This window comes from Dunckerocampus dactyliophorus, chromosome 10 (genome assembly GCF_027744805.1).
Source record: "Dunckerocampus dactyliophorus isolate RoL2022-P2 chromosome 10, RoL_Ddac_1.1, whole genome shotgun sequence".
Classification (NCBI taxonomy): Eukaryota; Metazoa; Chordata; class Actinopteri; order Syngnathiformes; family Syngnathidae; genus Dunckerocampus; species Dunckerocampus dactyliophorus.
The window spans coordinates 25,003,839-25,023,044 of NC_072828.1; the positions used below are offsets into that span (position 1 = coordinate 25,003,839).

Sequence of the window (19,206 nt, forward strand, 5' to 3'; positions counted from 1 at the left end):
TTTGCTTGAATGGCTGAAACGGCTTCGTGTGCATATTTACGTGTCTATTTTTTGTATTGAATTAGCTTTGCTCCTCATCATTTTTAATTGAAATGACGTAATTGAGTTAGAGATCTTCTGCATATCCAGAAATTGGGTTTGAGATTTCTCATCCTTGTAATGAAATAATACTCATATTGATAGCTCATTTCCTTTTTATAAATACAACCAATGTACCGGGAAAAGAACCTTACATAATACCTAATTGTAAATAGATGTACTCCTTTCTACTGGATTCAATAACGTGCATATCGACTCAGATTTTTGTCAGTATGTGTTGAGGTTTCCTGTTCACTTTTAGTATAGTTTTAACACTTTTTTGTATAGTTTTACATTGGTTATTTTTATATTCTGCTATTTTTACCGACGTATAGTCAAGCTGAAGTGTGTTGACGTACAGAGGTACACCTGCGCATACAGTTTAATGTATTTAGTCAGTTGTGTTTTTAAATTGTTGTAGATTTAAATCATTGTAACACATTGAAGAATCTTTTTCCTTGCGCTAACCTGGTTTCGGATCGATACCGAAATTTCAGCATCGCCCACCCTTAAGTTTCTTGGTACAATGTTGTGCTGCAAATATTAGTATACATACGATACCAAGGAAATAAAAGACCAGTAAAGCCGATACCGTGCGTGAAATTTGCGTTGCCCGTGATTATAGTCGGACTAAAACAAACAATATAACAATATTTTAAAACAATAGTATGCCCTTATATTACATACAATTGTTTACGCTTAAATAAAGTTGATTGTGCTAAACAACGCAACAAAAGCAAAAACGATTGGCTCTCATTCAAGTCTCCAAAGCGCTCCTATGTCTAAGAGCTCATTCCTGGAGTTTGTAAACAATGTAAAAATATTTACACATGCAATATATATATGAATAAGAACACAACAAAAAACACAAATATTACAACGCTGGTATAGATGATATCGATGTTTGGATCGATCCGCCCACCTCTACCCCTCTGCTCTCGGTGGTGGGGGTGGCCCCTGCTGATTCAGAGGTTAGGAATTTGCATTTGATTGCTGTTTGTCAACCAATGGCCATACCGTGTGTGTCGGCTGGAGACTATTCCCCACGCCTCCGTGTGCGCTCACATCGACAGCCAACCTCTGAAAACACAATTACACGCCAAAGCTGGAGGCCGGGAGTAGATATCATGCAGTCACGTGCAACGAGTTTACTTGTAGCAGATAAACATAAGCGCCACCTCTCTTCTTCCTGCGTGTGGAGCTTTTTCTGCCCGCTGTGTGTCATTTAGGAAGGGGGTCAGTGTCAGGGAAATCAGGAATGCTTCTTCCGGCCCCAAAGCGTGTGAAAAAACAGCGGAAGTCGATGTGGTGAGTTTCATTTTTTTTAATTTACCGTCAATATGTTGCGATGTCTATGTAATGCTGTCGTTTCGGGGAGTTAGTGCTGTTTTCCATTTTAAATGTATTTTTTCATCGATACGTTATCAAACAGCCTGATGGAGATCGATAGCCTATCGCCAAAGCGGCGGATGTAGCCAGTGCCATATGTCACCTCGCATATACAATTTGCACCTACGCCGAGTATCGCACTAGTTAATCCCACAAAAAGGGGACTTTAAATATTATTTAAACGTGGTCGAATTCTCAAAGAATACAGCCTTAAATTGATTAGGCCGTGTCATCCTGTTTACGCCCTGTAAATACGGGTGCAAGCATTAACAAGCTAACATCTCACTTGACGCCAACATAGTGTCCAAACACAGGTTGGCTCCAAGCAGATTATTATTAACAGTCTTAGTAAGCTAGAGGCGAGAAAACCGATAAACAAACCGCTCATGTGTTTGCCTGTATCGGATTCGAGGGTAAAAGGGCTAATTAACGTGATTGCTCAGAGAGCGCTGCCATGCAGCTGCTGGCTCGAATTCAAAGGCACCGATTGAAAGTCGCTGACTTTCCCAAACGTCATGTGCCATAAAATTGTGTTAATCTCAGTGTCATCCACAGCCTGATATCAAATGCACTTAATGTTATGTCAGATGCAAATAAAGTACAAAGGTCTATCTACATATCTGTCCGTCTATCATTCTTTCGGGGTACAATGCCTTCTCACTAGTAAAGGGTTGTTCGTGAACGATCCGGCTCTTACAGCCCGCTCTTTGAGGTGAACGACGGGACCCGGCTTTTTGACACGAATAAGCAGTTTTTATCGGCTGTTTTTCTCTTAAAGCTGCACATGATTGGTCAAAATACGTGGCACCTATGTGTCGCCACTGAGCAGGAAGGAGAGAGGGCTTATACACACTGCACAGTTGCGAGCACACCAACAGGAGAGCGCAAGACGACAGAGCACTGCAACGTCATGAGACACGACACCCTAGAACGGTGTGGAAAATGAGGGGGGAGAGTGTGAAATTGGTATTTGCTGGTAGATCTTGTAGTATTCTAATATAGTGATCTCATGCTATTATCATTTACCGATGTATAGAGCAGAGAAAAACATGATCACATGCGTGCGTTTCTAAATTATTACCATCTTGGGGTGAATGAGATCGGTGTTTTGAGGAAAAAAAAGCCACAATGGGCAGGGTTTTGCCATGAATAAATAAAAAATTATGTTTATGTTTTTTTGACAAGAAATCTGCTGAAACGGATTCATTCATGTAGACTCGAGCAGAAATGAGCTCCTCTTGTTTAAGCGTGTCCTTGTCCAAGTTATTTTCCCCACACATTATGCGTTGCAGCCTAAAGTAATAATAGTAAGATAGCGTTTGTAACAAACAGTGCAAATGTCAGTTGTGTTCCAGGAATGAATATTAAACCAACACGCAATGATGTAGATTTGGTAAAGACCCTCTCCAGCTAATGTAATTTTGCTCTGCCAAAGATAAGACCCACCCCCACCACCCAGAACTGTTGAGGGCGCGTAAAGTTTGAGGCAAAGTGGGAGTGGGTGGGTGAAAAGTCAGTTATTCACAAGTGACTGAGATTAAGACGAGTCGAGTCAAAACATCCACTCGACAAGTGCAACATGTCAGGAGAGAGGTGGGGATGCCTCTTACGGTTTCGATAGGGTGGGAGGGAAATTCCTCTGTTTGTAAGTGTTGTTAGAGAAATGTCAGACAGCCACAATGTATCTCACCAGGCATCCTCCAATTGTTTATGTACCGCAGACAAAACATATCTCAGATCAAAGTTTCCAGCTATTTTTAAAAGGCAGCTTTGTCACAGGCTCATGCTGCACAGGTTGACCTCTGGACGCGTTCCGTTCCGAGACCGTGATGTAAGTTGAGTTCCAGTGTAAGTCGGAACTTATACATAAATGATGCTTGAATTCATTCCCGAGTCAGTCACACTGAACACGGAAAACATGAACGACATATAAAATACAGTAATAAAAAGATTAAATACAATAATTAAATGAAAGTGTAATTAATAGAGAACAACTCCTTAGTTTTATCCCTGTGGTTGTCCAACCTTTTTAAGGTTGAGGATAAACTCTTCTCCTCCCAGATCTTCATGTGGACACGGAATCCATGACCACGACTCCAGCATTTATTAGAATTCAGTCATCTTTATCCTTAATGATGGCCGCAACAGTCGAGCGTTTGGGAAGAGCAGCCAACTCCTCTGAGCTTTTTATGATGTTCATTTTCACTCCCATGATGATAGCTTTCCTTTTCTTTGATGCACTGCCACTTGGGAGACATAATGAAGCCCAGAAAGCTTACACACTGTATTCTTGTGCTGCCCGTGGTGCGTGTTACTCCACTGGTGGGTGCTGTAACTAGTTCTAGACCAAAATTAATTTCAGTTAATTCATGCGAGTGCCTTCGTAAAACACGAAACATAATACAAAACATTGTAAACCGAGGACCACCTGGCATTTGGATTGTGGTTGGTGTCACAATTTTTCACTTTGGGGGGCGTTGGAAGCTGGTCTTGCTGAGGTACTTCGACAAAAGTAATGTCTTTTAAATTGAAAATAGCCAGTTCTACTGAAATGTTATCATTGGAGCTCATGGCTAGACGGTGCATTTTATTGTGTAACAATTGGGTAACAACTGACTTTCATTCTGCTGTGTATTTCATTTGATGGGAACACGGTTATGAAATATCCTAGGCATGTTGAAAGATCATTTTAACATACGTGTAATGTCACGAAAAGGATATTTTGACATGAGAACAAGACACACGAATGATAGAACTTGAGAAAATGTGAATTGCAGCATCTTTTGAGCTGTTCGCGGTTGAGTATGGTGTGCTGCTTTTGTCTTGTGCTGAGATGTCAGAGGGACTGAAAGGTGTGACAGAATGTTGTGATGACTGGTTAAAGTGTTGGCGTCATGCTGGAACTGCTGAATTCCAATTTTGTGATAACACAAAGACACAATAACAAACACAGACACTATAAAAAAAGATAACAATTTAAATTAAATAAAATATTTTTGTAGTTAGAGCATAGAGAACATAGTTTTAACATTAGTAGAGCCCTCTAGACATGAAATAACACCCCTATAGTTACCTTTACACTCGTATTACCCAATACAGTAGATATAATTAGAGAAAATAAGCCATTTATGACATAAATAAGACTCAGGCTTGTGTGTGTTGTAATAAATGTGTTCCGGGCACGTGAAGGACAGGAAGTGACGTCAGGGGGTTCACAGTTGAGTTTTATCTTGGAGTGGATTATGGCTGCATTATTATTATGATTATTATGCGATTATTATTGTGCCTGTTGTGAGATCGTTCAAACCTGCAATAAAAGGCTGTTGTTTCGGTGATCAAGTCTGATGCTTGTGTGTCTCACCGAACATTACAGTAACATTAGTGGCACCTAGTGACTTGTGCAGAATGCAACATATCATTCATGGTGTTTTTGAATGTGTTTTCTGAATGCCTTATATTTGTATTTTAATTCATATAGCCATTTTTATGCTTAATTTAGGCAAAAAATATGTAAAATTTGCATACTTTTTCACTAGTAGGTCGTATTCGACCACGAAACGGCATGATTTGTCATCATTTTCGAAAAATCGTAATAGCATGAAGTGACGAAATTTGAACCAAAATGTGGCGAGGGACGACTGCACTCGCTTTTTCCACCTAAGCCAAGTTTGACGTCTTGTTTTAAAACCATGCTGACATGACGAACCTCCTGGATTCTCTAGGTTTGAAGAAGTGTGCTTCATAAGCTGCATAGTTTGCTGCATATGCATGATTTGAAATGGATGGGCAGTGTTTGCCATACATTCATTTATTTACTGTGGCTCGCCACAAATAGGTTGGTGCTACCTGGTCTGCCAGAGAATAAAGGACGGAGCCACTTTGTCGCTACTTTTAGCGAGCAATCAGACCCGTCCGGAAATCTAGTGAAGAGTCTTTTGGAGACTCTGAAATGAAAGTTCGTATCGCTATTCTCAACAAACAGCGGGTGCTGCGGTGGGCTTCTCTCCAATCTAAAAGCATTCACAGGTGGATCAGTTTTTTCTTACATTTAAAAACCGACAGAACAAAGTTAACTTGTAGTTCTCAACGTATTTGTTTTCATTTTCATGTTTTTAAGTCACTTTTTGCTAGTGCGTCATGACAAATTATGCTAATTTGCTGATGACGTCACCCCCCCCCGGCATCCGGCGTCTCAAGTGGCATGCGAAACTGTATTTTTCATCTTCTTTTCATCCAAATTTTGGATAAAATAACTCATCATTAAGATGCATATACATGTAATAAAATCCCTAATTGCATTTGTAGCGGTTAGTTAGCGGGCAAAACCTTGTGCCGTGTGCGCCCTGAAGTCCATTAAAGAAATGTGTTTTTCTACATTTACTTCTTTTTGCTATTTTTATGAATAATTAAAAAGTCTTCTTCTGGCTTAAGTTTTTGATGTGCTGCGTTGACTTTGGCTGTATTGTCACTACCGTGGTTGTTTGTTTTATAATTGTAATGTTTAAAAGCAAATGAGATGTGTACCCTAGACATAATGAATACTATGTAGTTTGATTGAAATGCTAATGAATCTATGAACAGAACTATTGATGAATTATGTGTACGGTAATTGTCTTTATTGCTATGTTGAATTGTGTATTATATATTGATTTATTTTATCATTTTTACAAGGTGCTGTTTTTGTTTTATTTATTGTGATAAGTATGCACAGCAGAAAACGAGGCAGCTTTCACCGGATGCATTTAATTTCATTTAAAAACTGGACTTTTGGAGTTGAAACAAAGATCGGTAATTTCAAGAAAATTCAAGTTTTAAAAGGCACAAATTTATTTATTTTTTTGTATCACAAAAATATCGGACCATGAATTTTTTTTATCGTTGCATCCCTACCTTTTATATATTTGTTTTCAGGATTGTTGTAGGTTCTTTTTATGTTAAAAGCAGCACCCAATCAACCTTAGCTGATGGTAATACAAGATGATTGCCTCACATGAGACAAAAGCCACTACTGTACATCAAGGCTGCACAAAGAATTGAATTATGTTCCACATTGCTTTTAACTGTTCCTGCTGGTGCAGCTCTGCATTTCGATTGCTTATTGCTTATTTCCCAGGAGTGTATTTATGTTTCCTTCCTCCACTCGACATGTAAACAGCTCCCTTTGGTCTCTTTTTCTAAGCTAGTGTTTGGATTGGTCTGCGCTGAATTGAAAAAAGTCAAGAGATCCACCTTGGGAATGAATTGCGTCGTATCATGTGGTCTGTTCGTTCATTGATGTTTGCTGACTTGAATTAGTTCAATGTCTATTTGAAGACTCCATGCGGCTGTTTTCCGTCAAACAGCCGTCGGCCGTGGCAGATTTCTGATCTCATCTGGAGGGTATTTGAGAAAGCAGCGGGTGTAATATGCAAACATGCTGCTCAGTGAGGTGAGTGGGGCACATTTGGCCTCAAACTGGGAAGTGTCTAGGAATAAATGACTCCCAAACATGTGCAGACTAGACTGACTGGTCCGACGACGTGAGCTTTATTATTATCAAACTCTTATCTTTTGTGCAGACTTTTGTTATGTTGTCACGACATTCAAATATCCCTCCACGCTTTAAGGGTGTGGGCCAAAACTCACTTGAATGTTCCAGTCAGTCCCCTTCTGTGTGTGTGTGTGTGTGTGTGTGTGTGTGTAACACTGGATTGTATTTCACTGAATGTGAGTTGGCTGCAAATACAAGTTTTCTTCCTGCCCTCAAGAAGTCGGAAGCAGCGCAGCTTGGCAGGCTTTCAGCTGTACTTGTGCCAAAAGCTTCTTTTCTGAAGGGCCTGTGCAGCACGTGGCGTTATAACTGTGTTATCCTGCCAAAAAGCGCAAGTTACTTCACTGCTTGGGCCGGAGCCACGGGGGAATCCCTGGCGGTGACGCAAGCAGTCAAAGGAAAGGCCTGCAGTTCTGGGATGCCCCGCAGTTCTGTAAGCCAGCTGGTGGGAACAGTTGTAGGTCTTGTTTCCAGTCCGTGTTTGACACCAAGATGTGTACCAGCCAGAATGTTCTATCCTGGTACTTGTCTGCCTGGAGACCAGCACACAGCTGCAACATGCTTGACATGTCCATCAAGCATGAAGCATTTGCAGTTCGTAGTGTGTAAGAACCGCCGGATTATCAAATCAAATTAGAGCTGCAACAATTGATGATGGTCAATTGATTATCCAATTAACAACTATTCTGGTATTTAATTAATCGATTTTGGTTGTAAAAATGTAGGTATCCTCTGGTTTCACCCTCTCACATGTGAATAGTTTTCAATTTCCATAGTCATCCATGAAAGCAGACCAATTATCTTTTGCGTTTTAGGCAAAACAAGATCTTCACGCATGTAAGCTTTGACGTTGGAAAACAGCGATGAACGTTTTTGTTTCTTTTCCGATATGTTGCAGACCAAACCACTAACTGTTTTTGGTTCATTTTGATTTGGTCCGTCTAGGGCAGGGGTAAAATTGTGCAATATTTTAGTCATATTCCATATTCCTATCTTATTGTGTGGTCTTTTTTTAATAGTTAATTTTTATTTATGCATTATTTGTATGCATACAGTTTAGGGGTGGTAAATAATCAATTCTTAGATGCATTGCGATGCGGACATTGACGATTATTAATCATTTCATAAATGTCAATAATCGATGCTGACGGAAGAGGGAAAGCGGAAGTGCACGCTCGTCACTGCACAATCCATCGCAATCACTTCTACGCTTGCGCGAGACCTACGTCACTTGCTCCTTTAGCACATTTTTACGACCTCTTCTGAGACGTCACGCGGTGTGGTTGTTATTATTTTTTTAAATGTATGAACATAAATGGTCAATAACCATACTTCATATATGTAATATATTGGGGGGGTTGTTTTATTAGTGATTATTATTAAAAGAGTTCGGTAGCAAGCGGATGTTTCTATTTCTATTATGACCGCCACCAAGATGGAGCTACGTAAAAAGTTACGCAATGCACGTAGCACAGATGTAAACGACATATCCGGTTACTTAAAACAAACGTAAATAAACAGACTAAAACCCATAAAATGCAGTTATATTTGATTGTAAACAACCAAAAGCGGAGTGCAATGATGGATTCATGTCGAAGATTCAGCTAGAGGTTTTTTCAGTGGCGGAAAAATCTTAAAATGGAACCAGGAAAAGAGGACTTATAAATTATACACTTGCACCATGGATATGATATAAGAAAATAAAGATTATGTTGTAATTTAGCAAATCTGGATTTAAAGCGAGCGGAAGCACTTTCATGTTGTTGGACGTCTGATGACGTGTGCCATGTTTGATTCCAGTTGCCGCGAATACGCACGGTAAGTCTTTTTGCTTCTTTGTTGGAACCAGAAATGAATGCTATGGATGTAATAACAGGCTGGAACACCGAGTGTGCTGCCGCGTTGATAAACTGAATGCGGGAACTGGAGTGGAGGTGTGTGTGTGTGTGTGTGTGTGTGTGTGTGTGTGTGTGTGTGTGTGTGTCACTCCGTCACAGAGAAGCAGGGCTTTCGTGCTTTGTTGTGCACTTTGGAACCCAGGTACAACGTCCTATCACAACGTTATTTCACTGACACTGCAAATGTGAATAAGGGCAGCCTGTTTTTTTTGGTTATTCATAATAAACTGACGTCTGCAAGCATTGTTCTTGTATGAGAGCCGCTGGTACAGAAATCTATAATCTGTTTTTGACTTTTGCTATACAGCAAAAATCTTATTTTGTCAGAGATTCTATGCTCAGGATTTTGGTTTGAATTCCGAAGTCTATTATTTATTTGTGAATAATGGCAGATATTTTATGTTTGTTACTCAGAATACGCTGAAGTTTGTTAATTTTATACGTGCTGCTACTGGTGTACTTTGCTTTTCCTGCTGGTTCTGTGCAATGGGAAATATGTTGGTAGATGTAACCTTCTAGTTATTAAAAGATAATGCAAGTAAATTCATCTGTTTTTTTAATTGTGGATAATTACCAATATGCTTTGTTTTAGCCGTACACAGTGAGTAAAAAGAAATTATATATAGAAAAAAATTGACAAAGTATTGACCACAAAAAAGATGCATCGATAATCGTTTTATCATCGCATCGCAGGTCTCTGAATCGTAATCGCATCAAGTCGTGAAGTGGCCAGAGATTGCCACCCCGAATGCAGTTATCATGTTCTTCCTCATTTCCTTGACAAAATGCCGTCATCCATTCCTCTAAAATGCACTTTGGACATGTATTTATGTCTTTATGTGTGTTAATGCTTCAAAAGATTACAGGCGGTTTAAATAAAAGTATTTTTTAAAAAAAGGAATAAATAAATAGAAATAAAATTGACTTAAATAAAAGTGTAAAAAATGTTTTTAAATTAATTAAAAATGTCTTATATAAGTGTAAAAAAATTACAAATAAATAAAAATGACTTTAAAAGTGGAAAAAAATAACAAAATAAATAAAAATATAAATATCAAATGGGCGTAAAAAAAAAACAATAAAAACTTCAAATGACCGAAGGGTTTCAATTAATACAACATGTACTCATTGGATATATTCACATATAGAACAGTTATATGAATAGGTTGAGGTCAGTTTTGGGATAAAGGATGTGGTGTGACTTGGTGAACAACAGCCAGAAAACAGGATGCATTATAAGATATTAAAAGCAGCAATAAGTCATGATGACCTGCATCTCAGTTAAAAACATCCTTTCAGTTGTATGACAACGTAATAACTTTTATAACCATAGAAAAACAGGAAGCATAGCAGAAGAGTATAAGAAGGGATGGATGGTATCGCTTGGTGTGTCATTTTACAGAGACCACTGATACCTGTATCGCTGTTTTCTGTGTGACATCCTGAGCTCAGAAAATAAAGCTTTGTGTGCACCCGATCTGCCTCGACCCACTCCATGACCAACGTGGGGCCTTCCCTGTCTTTGGGAAGGGTCGAGGAACGCACCTTACTGCAGCTCGTCGCTGGAGGAGGAGAAGGGGTCCGAGAAGTGCGCATAACAAAGGTAAGGACGTTTGTTCCTTGTCTCGTTACCCCTCCTCCTTCCCCGGTGAGTGTTCGGCATGCCGGCATGTGAGGAGGTAGATGTGTTGTTGAACTTCAGGTGTATGTTGTGAACAATTGTATTTGCATTTGCATTAGTATTTTGCCATCCAGAGGGACGAGAGAACACTCATTGTATTTGTTTAAAAGTGTGTTGCAGCTGACCACTGGAAAACGTGGGTCCCAGGCTGAGACCATTTGAAACCTCCGGTCTCGGGCCTAACCGATTACTCGATTTTAAAGGAAACGACAAGCTTCAAATTAATCAGCTGAAAAAATAATCTTTAGCAGCGTGACAGATTCTTAGTGACCGGTTTTGTTAACAACATAAATCTCTATCTAAAAATGTTCCTTTCTGCGCACAAAAGGCTTGAATGTAAAAGCAAAAAAACAAAACAAGTTAATCCAGTTTGGGATGTTTATGCCTTTCCAAATGTAGTTGAGTCCCCCCCCCCCTACTCACCTCCTCCACCTCTCCCGTACTCACTGGCTGTACTGTCATCATGGCGTCTAGAGTTACCAGCAGTGTGTCGAATGCGAGCTGCAACATGCAGGCTGCGTCCTGAATCTCTTTTAATGGCAACAGCACCTCTAAAACGAGGAATTTGTATGCCTCTCACACTGAGCACACCGCTAACATTGTATAAGAGTGGCAAAGTATACAATCTCTAGTTATATTAAAAGTGAAATGAAAAAAGGAAGAATGTAATGTATTGCCTTAGATTCAAATGAACTCATTTTATTGACCGGTGTCAAATAATCAGCAAAAGTGCTTCACTAAATATACAGTACAGTCCCACACAATAGGCCTACGTTCAACTGTCGAGAAACTGACACAAATTGCTGGACGTGTGATCAACTCCCTCTGAGTTTCCCATGTAGTTCCACACTGGCTGTCATTTCACAAGATTTATGTTTGCCCACACAGTGCTACAGTCTCCATATGAAGCTAATGGTAGGTTCTCGACAAGGCGCGGTCGATAAAGCTACCCGCGCAGCAGTTACCAATAAACGGCACAACATTTCAGCTGAATCGGCAAACCCTTTTCCCCTTTTATCTGGTTAACCTTGTGGTTAATACAATGCCCTTGTGTCAGAAGCTGGTTCTAATAGTAATACTGTATCCCATAAAATCAATACTAAATACATAAATTGGATTTGATTGATTTGATTATATTACAAGATAATCTAAAAACAAGCTAATGCTTCATTTTCATTGACATTGTTAGAAAGGTATTACTTTAACACCAATTATTTTTGATTGCATGGTTTATTATATTGAAATACAATAAAAATACTAATTTTATAAACAAATAAGATAAAAACTAGATCCTCCATAAATGAAAAGTACTAATAAATAATTATTTAATAATGTTGATGTAATAGCCATATTCTTATTTTGTATTATTATTATTATTATTATTATTATTATTATACACAAAATATAAGCCCCCAGCAGATGTTTCTCCCTCTTCTTTTTCTTATTTCAGGTTTTGTATTGTAAGTCATGGCCCACAGCTGTCTTCTAAAAATACAATTAAACAAGAAAACAAAAATAAATTGCAAAAAAGGGTAATAATTTTACAAGAATTAACACGAAAAATTTGGAGAATTAAGTCATTATATTGAGAGGAAAAATAGTATAAAGTTGAAAAATTTAAAGGGGAAAAAAGTCGTAATATGAGAAACAAAACAAATACTAAAGTTGCAATATGAGGGAAATTAGGTTGGGTAAAAGTTATAATAGTACAATAACAAAGTCTAAATATTATGAATAGCTTGTAATGTAATGAGAAAAACTTCATATTAATAATACGCTTTGTCACCGATAACACAAAGTTCAGATGCAGACTGCTTTTTCAAAAAGTATATAAAAAAATATCTCCGCATAGCTACATGGGTTTGTTTCAAAAAAACATGCATCCTTTCATTTTTCTGTGTGCCGCCCTTGGTGGAAAAAGTTTGGACAAAATCAAGTCTGATTTGATCGCCCTGAAGTGGATCGCAAGATTATTTTTGCTGTATTCCCACTTAATTTATAGAATAGCTGGGGCTAATCAGATTTGCCTTACAGTGCTGCTGTGGCTCTATAGAAGAGGTCAGTGGAAAGTGCGTGACCAGCCTGTGCGACACTTCCTCAATGATCTTGTTGTTGGTGCAGTCAAGCTCAATGGAGCCTGTGTTATTGCCATGCGAGGTAATGCTGCAAGGAATGTGAGCGAGTGATGCATAATCAAGACCAGCACCACTGACCGACTTCTAGTCCCGATGTTGTTTTTTGTCACAATAATAGAGGATCATAAATGGCTACTGTTTGGCACCGAGTAAGCTTTTGTTTACTCACATGCTGCCCGCTGTTTGTATTCACTTAGCTAAACACATGTTAAGTATAAAATGTGTCTTTTCTGTCACTCGATATGCAAGCTGTCAGACCGGCATCCTCATGACAGTGCATTTGATCACCCCATGAAAATGTGAACTCGACCCTTCCATACACCCGTGCAAATGTGCAGTTGGCCCAACCCTTTTTTTAAGGGGAAAAAAAAAGCGAACAAGCATGCCTCTTCAGTTTCTTGACTTTAGCCACAGGCAACAGTTCAAACCTGTTGCTTGAAATAAACTAAATAGGGCTTTGTGTGCACAACCTAGCAGTTATTTGGATTCTGGTTTATTAGCTTTGAAGGTCTTTCCCCTGACTTCCTCTAATACTAATATGTGCTTTTTGATTCCCTCGGGGCATCAATACGCGTTATTTAGTTGGTAAATAAATTACAATGTATAGACGTTTTTAAAGGGGCCCTATCCAACATTTGCAGCTTTTAGACTTATGTTTAAATTATTGTACTCTTGCTCTACATGATGTGGAAGTGCCATATCGTGAGGTTGGTGTGTTTTTTTGTTTTTTGTTTTTTTTTTAGGTTTCCCTGGTTTCATTTTTATGACGCTCCTGAATCCTAAATCTCGTGAACGGACGGGTACGAGAACATCACGAGATTTACACATCTTTTGAATTTCTCATGTCATAACTTGTCACTTGCCCAGTGTTTACCACTGCTTAGTTGTGTTGGTGTCTTTTTTCGGATGTAAGAATTGTGTATCTAAACCAGGGTAAGGCAGTAATGGGAAGATTCTTTTGTTTTCAGGGGAGCTAAAGACCATCTACCTCACGGTCACTGCTCCTCCATGCTCGCAATTTCACTGACAGACGGATGTTTTGTGGGAAAAGCACAGTTCGACGCCAGATTCGCCAATATTCATCCAATTATATTCAATTATTCCTTACTGTTTGCTGAGTGGGGTGGGAGCCAACCCGCGACCACTGACCCCTGACCAAAGTTCTCCACGAACTGCCACAGCAAAAAGTCTTTCCCTTTTTTAAAATGTGAAATCATTTGGTTAAATGTTCACTTCCGTTGCAGAAAATCCTTCAAATTGCCACACACGCGCCAAGGAGAGCAATGTTCACTTCCGTAAGCACACAGCCATCTGTGCGGTGTTGTGCTTTTGCGCATGAGCGTCATTTCCCCGACGCTTTGCATTCATATTGACAAGTCGCATTTTTGTCAATTTGAACGACCACATAAAAGATCGGATTTCATCAAAAAAATCTGAATTGGGCATCATAACCTGCAATGTGAACGTAGCCTTAATCTCCAAAGAGAAATAATTTATATAAGAAATCCTTGAAATTGCCACAAATGCGCCAGCACTGGTACCACGAATTGGGACCATGCATTGAATTCACATTGCACACGATTAGTAATACTCACGTCCGCATATAAGTTGCATTTTTTTCCTGTAATGTGACCGACTACATAAAAACCATTGTATTTTAACAAATAGTCTGAATTGGGCATTAGAGTTAGGTGATGTGGACCTGTATCTCAATACTTTTGGAATGTATCACGATATGACGATCTAATTAAATTCAGCGCAGTCTTGTATAAATAGCTACAAACCTCAACCCACATAATTAAAAGTAATCATATTTAAGTAAGCTTACCTATGCCACTATGTAGCGAGGGTCCAAAGCAAGTTGTTGAGGGTAGCTGCTTTAACAACATTAGATCAACAGTCAGTAGTTATACACACTTGTTTCTTCTCATCCAAGTCCCATTCCTGGAGAAACTCCTTCAACTCACTTGCCATGTTTTCACCTGTGTGTTCCTATGGGGGGGGAAAAAACTTGTCTGGACACAGGACGACTTCAAAGTCCAGTCACTGGTTATGTAGCAGACGGTGAGGCTAATATATTGTTGAGTCGCTCAGCTACTTCACATGTCTTTGCCACATCTGCACTATTGAAACCAAACCACTTCCACAGCGGTACCTCCGCTTTTACCAACTATTTCTTCGTCTATAGTCTCCGCTTCTCTTCTACCTTCAGCCATGCTCATTTTCTCTCTTTTGGTTGTTTTGTTGTTTTCTGATTTCTCTGCCATTGCTGGACGTTGCTAGTGAACGTAAAGTGTACAGTGCGCCGCGCAGTCGCAGTCGCAGGGGAAACATGTCATCAACATCATTGGAAGGATTTATATCGGTATGTAAAATTTGTGAACATAGCCTAATTAAAGTGTTTACATGCATTTTTAAAAAGCTGGTTTCAACCGACTTCATGCAACAATTCAGATTTTTTTGAGTGCACGTACAGTAGTGAGTGACGGCACTATCCGTCGTAGGCCTAAAGTTTCCCTCATGGCCTGCTTGCATGTCTTTTGACATGGTTTGTTGTCGACATGCAATCTCAGAAATTGCTGCTTTTCAAAGAAATATTTACAACTGCTTTGGTTAGCGGCACAAAGCTTAGTGAATTCGTACAGTGTATTTTCTGTGTTGTGACACTAAATGCGTGACAAATGCAGTCTACATTCAGACACAATCACTGGGAGGCTTTATGTTAGAGTACCAGGTGCCAGCAAGTGGTATTACATATGCATGTGAACATATGCCCAGTATGTGCATGCATGTGAGGCTGTGCAGTCCCTTTATCTACTTGGAGTTAGACCCTTAGCCCAACTTCTTATCACCCTTTTCTGTTTACTCAGACCTTGCAATCTTCCACTATTCCGATGTGGGTTTAAAAAAAAAAAAGAGCGAGAGAGGATTAACCCATTAACTGTCATCTTTTCTACATCTTTATCCTGGTCACTCCTCCCCACCCCCATGTAGGAACATTCCAGCTACCCCTGTTAGCTTACGCCACTTGAGCCAATTAAGGTGTTAGCTGATTGGTTGGGGTATTGTATGGGTGAAGTCATTTTGTAACACACCTCCCCTACTTGCAGGTCCCAGGTCATGGTACTACAGACAAACAGACCTACTTCCTGAATAACCATTAGGTTTAATGAATTATTATGGAATTGAAGCACAATGTTCAAAAAATCAAGGTCAAACAATGGATTGCAACTGGACTGTTCAGGTTGTCTGAGAGGACGTTTCGCCTCTCTTCCGAGCAGGCTTCATCAGTACATGCTCAATGACTAGGTGGGACAAACACTAGTTGGACTAGATAGGACAGCTCTGCTTGGATGAGAGGCGAAATGTCTTCTAAGACAACCTGAACTGCCCAGTTGCTATCGATTCATCGCCCTGACAATACAATGACCTGGGTGAATGTGTATATTCACTGGTAAGTCAAAGACTGATGAAACATAATTTTCTTGGTTGAGGCACTGTAGTCACAACATACACTCTTAGAATATGTGCCAATTTAATCTAATCAGTAATGCTGGTCATTATAATTGCTGGGTTGCACACGATGTCACATCCGGTTGCAGTTGTCACTGGCAAACACTTGGAGCTCAAACAAGCGTATTTTCATTTGCTACATTAATTATGTTGGATGCGGAAGATAAGCTTTCACTGCTGTTTGATTGCCTTGCTTTGAACTATTTCTTGTCTTTCATGCAACACACCATGCACACTCACAGAAGCGGAATAAATCATTTCAATGTCATGCGCTGTTTAGTTTAATTTAATATGCCTGCCATTGTGTACAAAGTCGGGTTGTCCCTATCCGATACTGATATCAGATATCGGGCTGATACCAGCAACAACAAAAAAACATCGGCCTGCATCTCAAATCTCAGATATTGGCACTCGGATACAAGTAGTCTATTCCAGACTCCGCCCCACTGCATTTATCCAGCAGCGACCGGATAGACCCATGTGATCACAACCACAGTATTAGCTAGCGTGCTAACAAAGTAGCAAGGAGTGATGTCAACCGTGTGGCAGTAAAATGACGTTGCACCTGAGGGCAATACTTGTCATGCACAACTTTTTCTGTGGTGGCACAGATCTGGGGAGTTAAATACGACCAACCTCATCGTGAACATGAAGCGGCATCACGCGGGAAACTCCCACGGGACGGCGAAAAGTTATTAGCCATAACAGAAAAGAGCGAGCCCTGTCAGTGGTGAGCAATGCCGGGTTTAAATGCTTCATTGAGCAGCTCGAACCTTGCTCTATCATACCTGGCTTCCACTATATGGTGGATACAACACAGGCATAAAGAAGTAAATGGGTAAGTTTTTCTCATACCTTCTGTTGCCGTCTATTGTTCTCTGAGCAATATGACTTGATCAAGCCTTTTCTAATGCTACACACTACAAAATAAGTCATAAAAGTAGTTATGATTAATGCATTTTTTAATATTCCACACTACAAAATAAATAGTAAAAGTACGTATCATTTGTATTATCAGATCAGCATCGGACGATATTCAGGGCTGCAACGTTGGTACACTAGATCCCCAACTTACGAACATCCGACTAGCGAACACTCGCGGATACGAACACAAGCCGACTGGTCTATATTTTATTTTATTTTGGCTGGTAGTCGCTCAATCAGTATTTATACTGCTACTGTACATGCTTGACCAGAAGAGGGCACTGTGACACTGCTAATGGGAGCAGCAGAGGAAGCGTTAGACGCTGGGGAGATAAAGCTAAATGGAAAGCTAAATTGTAGCTCTATGATACAACCCGGACAGCGCGTGTGATTAAAGTTTATGAAGAATTAATAGGCCTGCTTAATTCTACACCACCCACAGAACACTACCTGTTTTAGAAGAGTCTAACGACGACGACCATTTGTCCTTTTATTTTTTTTTTTTTCAATAACTCCTCCTCCAACACCAGCACAATGACAGATGCTCGACCACTCCTCTTCAAAGGTAAATAACATTTATCATTAGGTATTATTATATCACTTTTATTATTGTTTTTTTTTCATTAATTATCCTTGTTTAATATTACTACTGCATCCAAACTCATATTTACATACATACACATATACTGTATATGTATACACGTACATGTAGTACCTATATCATTAGTAATATTCCCTTTTCCTCGACTTAAGAACAATTCGACATAAGAACGGTCGTCTGGAACCAATTGTGTTCGTAAGTTGGTGACCTAGTGTATTGGATCGGAAGTGGAAAAAGTTGTACAAAGATAATGACCATATATGTGACCGCATTGAAATGTTCGCTCCCCCATCCGGACACTGGAAGTGATGTGAACTGCCTGCCTCTAGGTCACGTGGTTTCAACCCAGCAATATATATATTTGTTTCCATTTGGGGAGGCCTGGAGCACATGTGTCAAGGCCCAATGTAATTTGCACCACTTCGCATATAGGGAAAATCATGAAGGATGAAGCGAGGCGCAAAAGAAAGCAACCACTTCTGCTTCCTCGTGTACAGGAAGAGCCAACATGACATAATAGCTTTAGTGTTGTCACTTGTGTCTTTTTGGATGACTTAAAGGACACGTAGGGAGTATACTATGTTTTATGCTATCCTTTTTCTAATGTGTCTTAGACATTTGGTTGATCTACAAAGGGTTTTTAGTCCAAATTAATATTTATGCAGAAGTACAGACAATACTGAAATGTAGTCGTAGGACTGTCCATTTGCATGTGTGTGCACTTCGAACCAGCTTCCATTTTAATAGCTCCAAGTATAGTCGTCTTAGTCTGCTCTCGTTGGTGCAGCTGACCATCCGACAACTGCAGGCACTGAGCATTCAGTGGCGCTTCTGTCAAGATGGAATAATGCACTGAATCAATATTGAATATCTATAGGCTGCCTGACTGCATCTGCTCCGTCAGTTGTCACTTCCTTCAGTCTCTGAAGACACACAGCTCTTATTTCCTTGCATCACATTTCCTATGCCGTGTGAAATAGAATGGTGCTGCAGGGGCTTTACGTTTCAGGGAAACGGGGCTTAAAGGTGTGTTTGTAACTGACGACATGCAAATATGACTTTCTTGAATCGTACCGAGGGTTTTGGTGGAGGGTTTTTGTGTGTGTGTGTAGGTAGGTTGGGGGGTCTAGTCTAGTGTAGTTATAGAATAAAGTTTAACCATTTGGATTTGCTCTGGAATGGTGCCAGCTGGCTTCCGCAGAACTGTTAAGTTGCCCTTGAGCAAATTACCAAACCCCCGACTATCCAGGGCATGCATTCTTTAATGGACTGTGCATGCGTATATTTGGGGCTTATTTTTGCAGCATGTTCACTACTTAACAGCGTGAACAATTTAATTTCCCCTACAAGGATCAGTGAGATTGCGCTTTCATTACTGCACACACTACTAACTGCATTCCAGTTGTTATTAAGCTCACAAATCGGGCTGCATGGTTTGACTTGCAGCCTGATTACCA

At 39.8% G+C, this 19,206-nt stretch overlaps 1 protein-coding gene across 2 annotated transcripts in view; it reads left to right on the forward strand.

The window, feature by feature from the left end:
* The first annotated feature begins 948 nt into the window (after positions 1-948).
* The window catches only part of arid3a (AT rich interactive domain 3A (BRIGHT-like)), a 65,237-nt gene continuing 46,979 nt past the window's right edge, over positions 949-19,206 (forward strand). Inside the window, exon 1 of one of the 2 annotated variants that reach the window (XM_054788650.1) lies at positions 949-1,386. The gene's annotated coding sequence lies outside the window, so the exon portion shown is untranslated. The remainder of the gene's footprint in view (positions 1,387-19,206) is intronic. The other variant, XM_054788649.1, reaches the window with a different exon arrangement.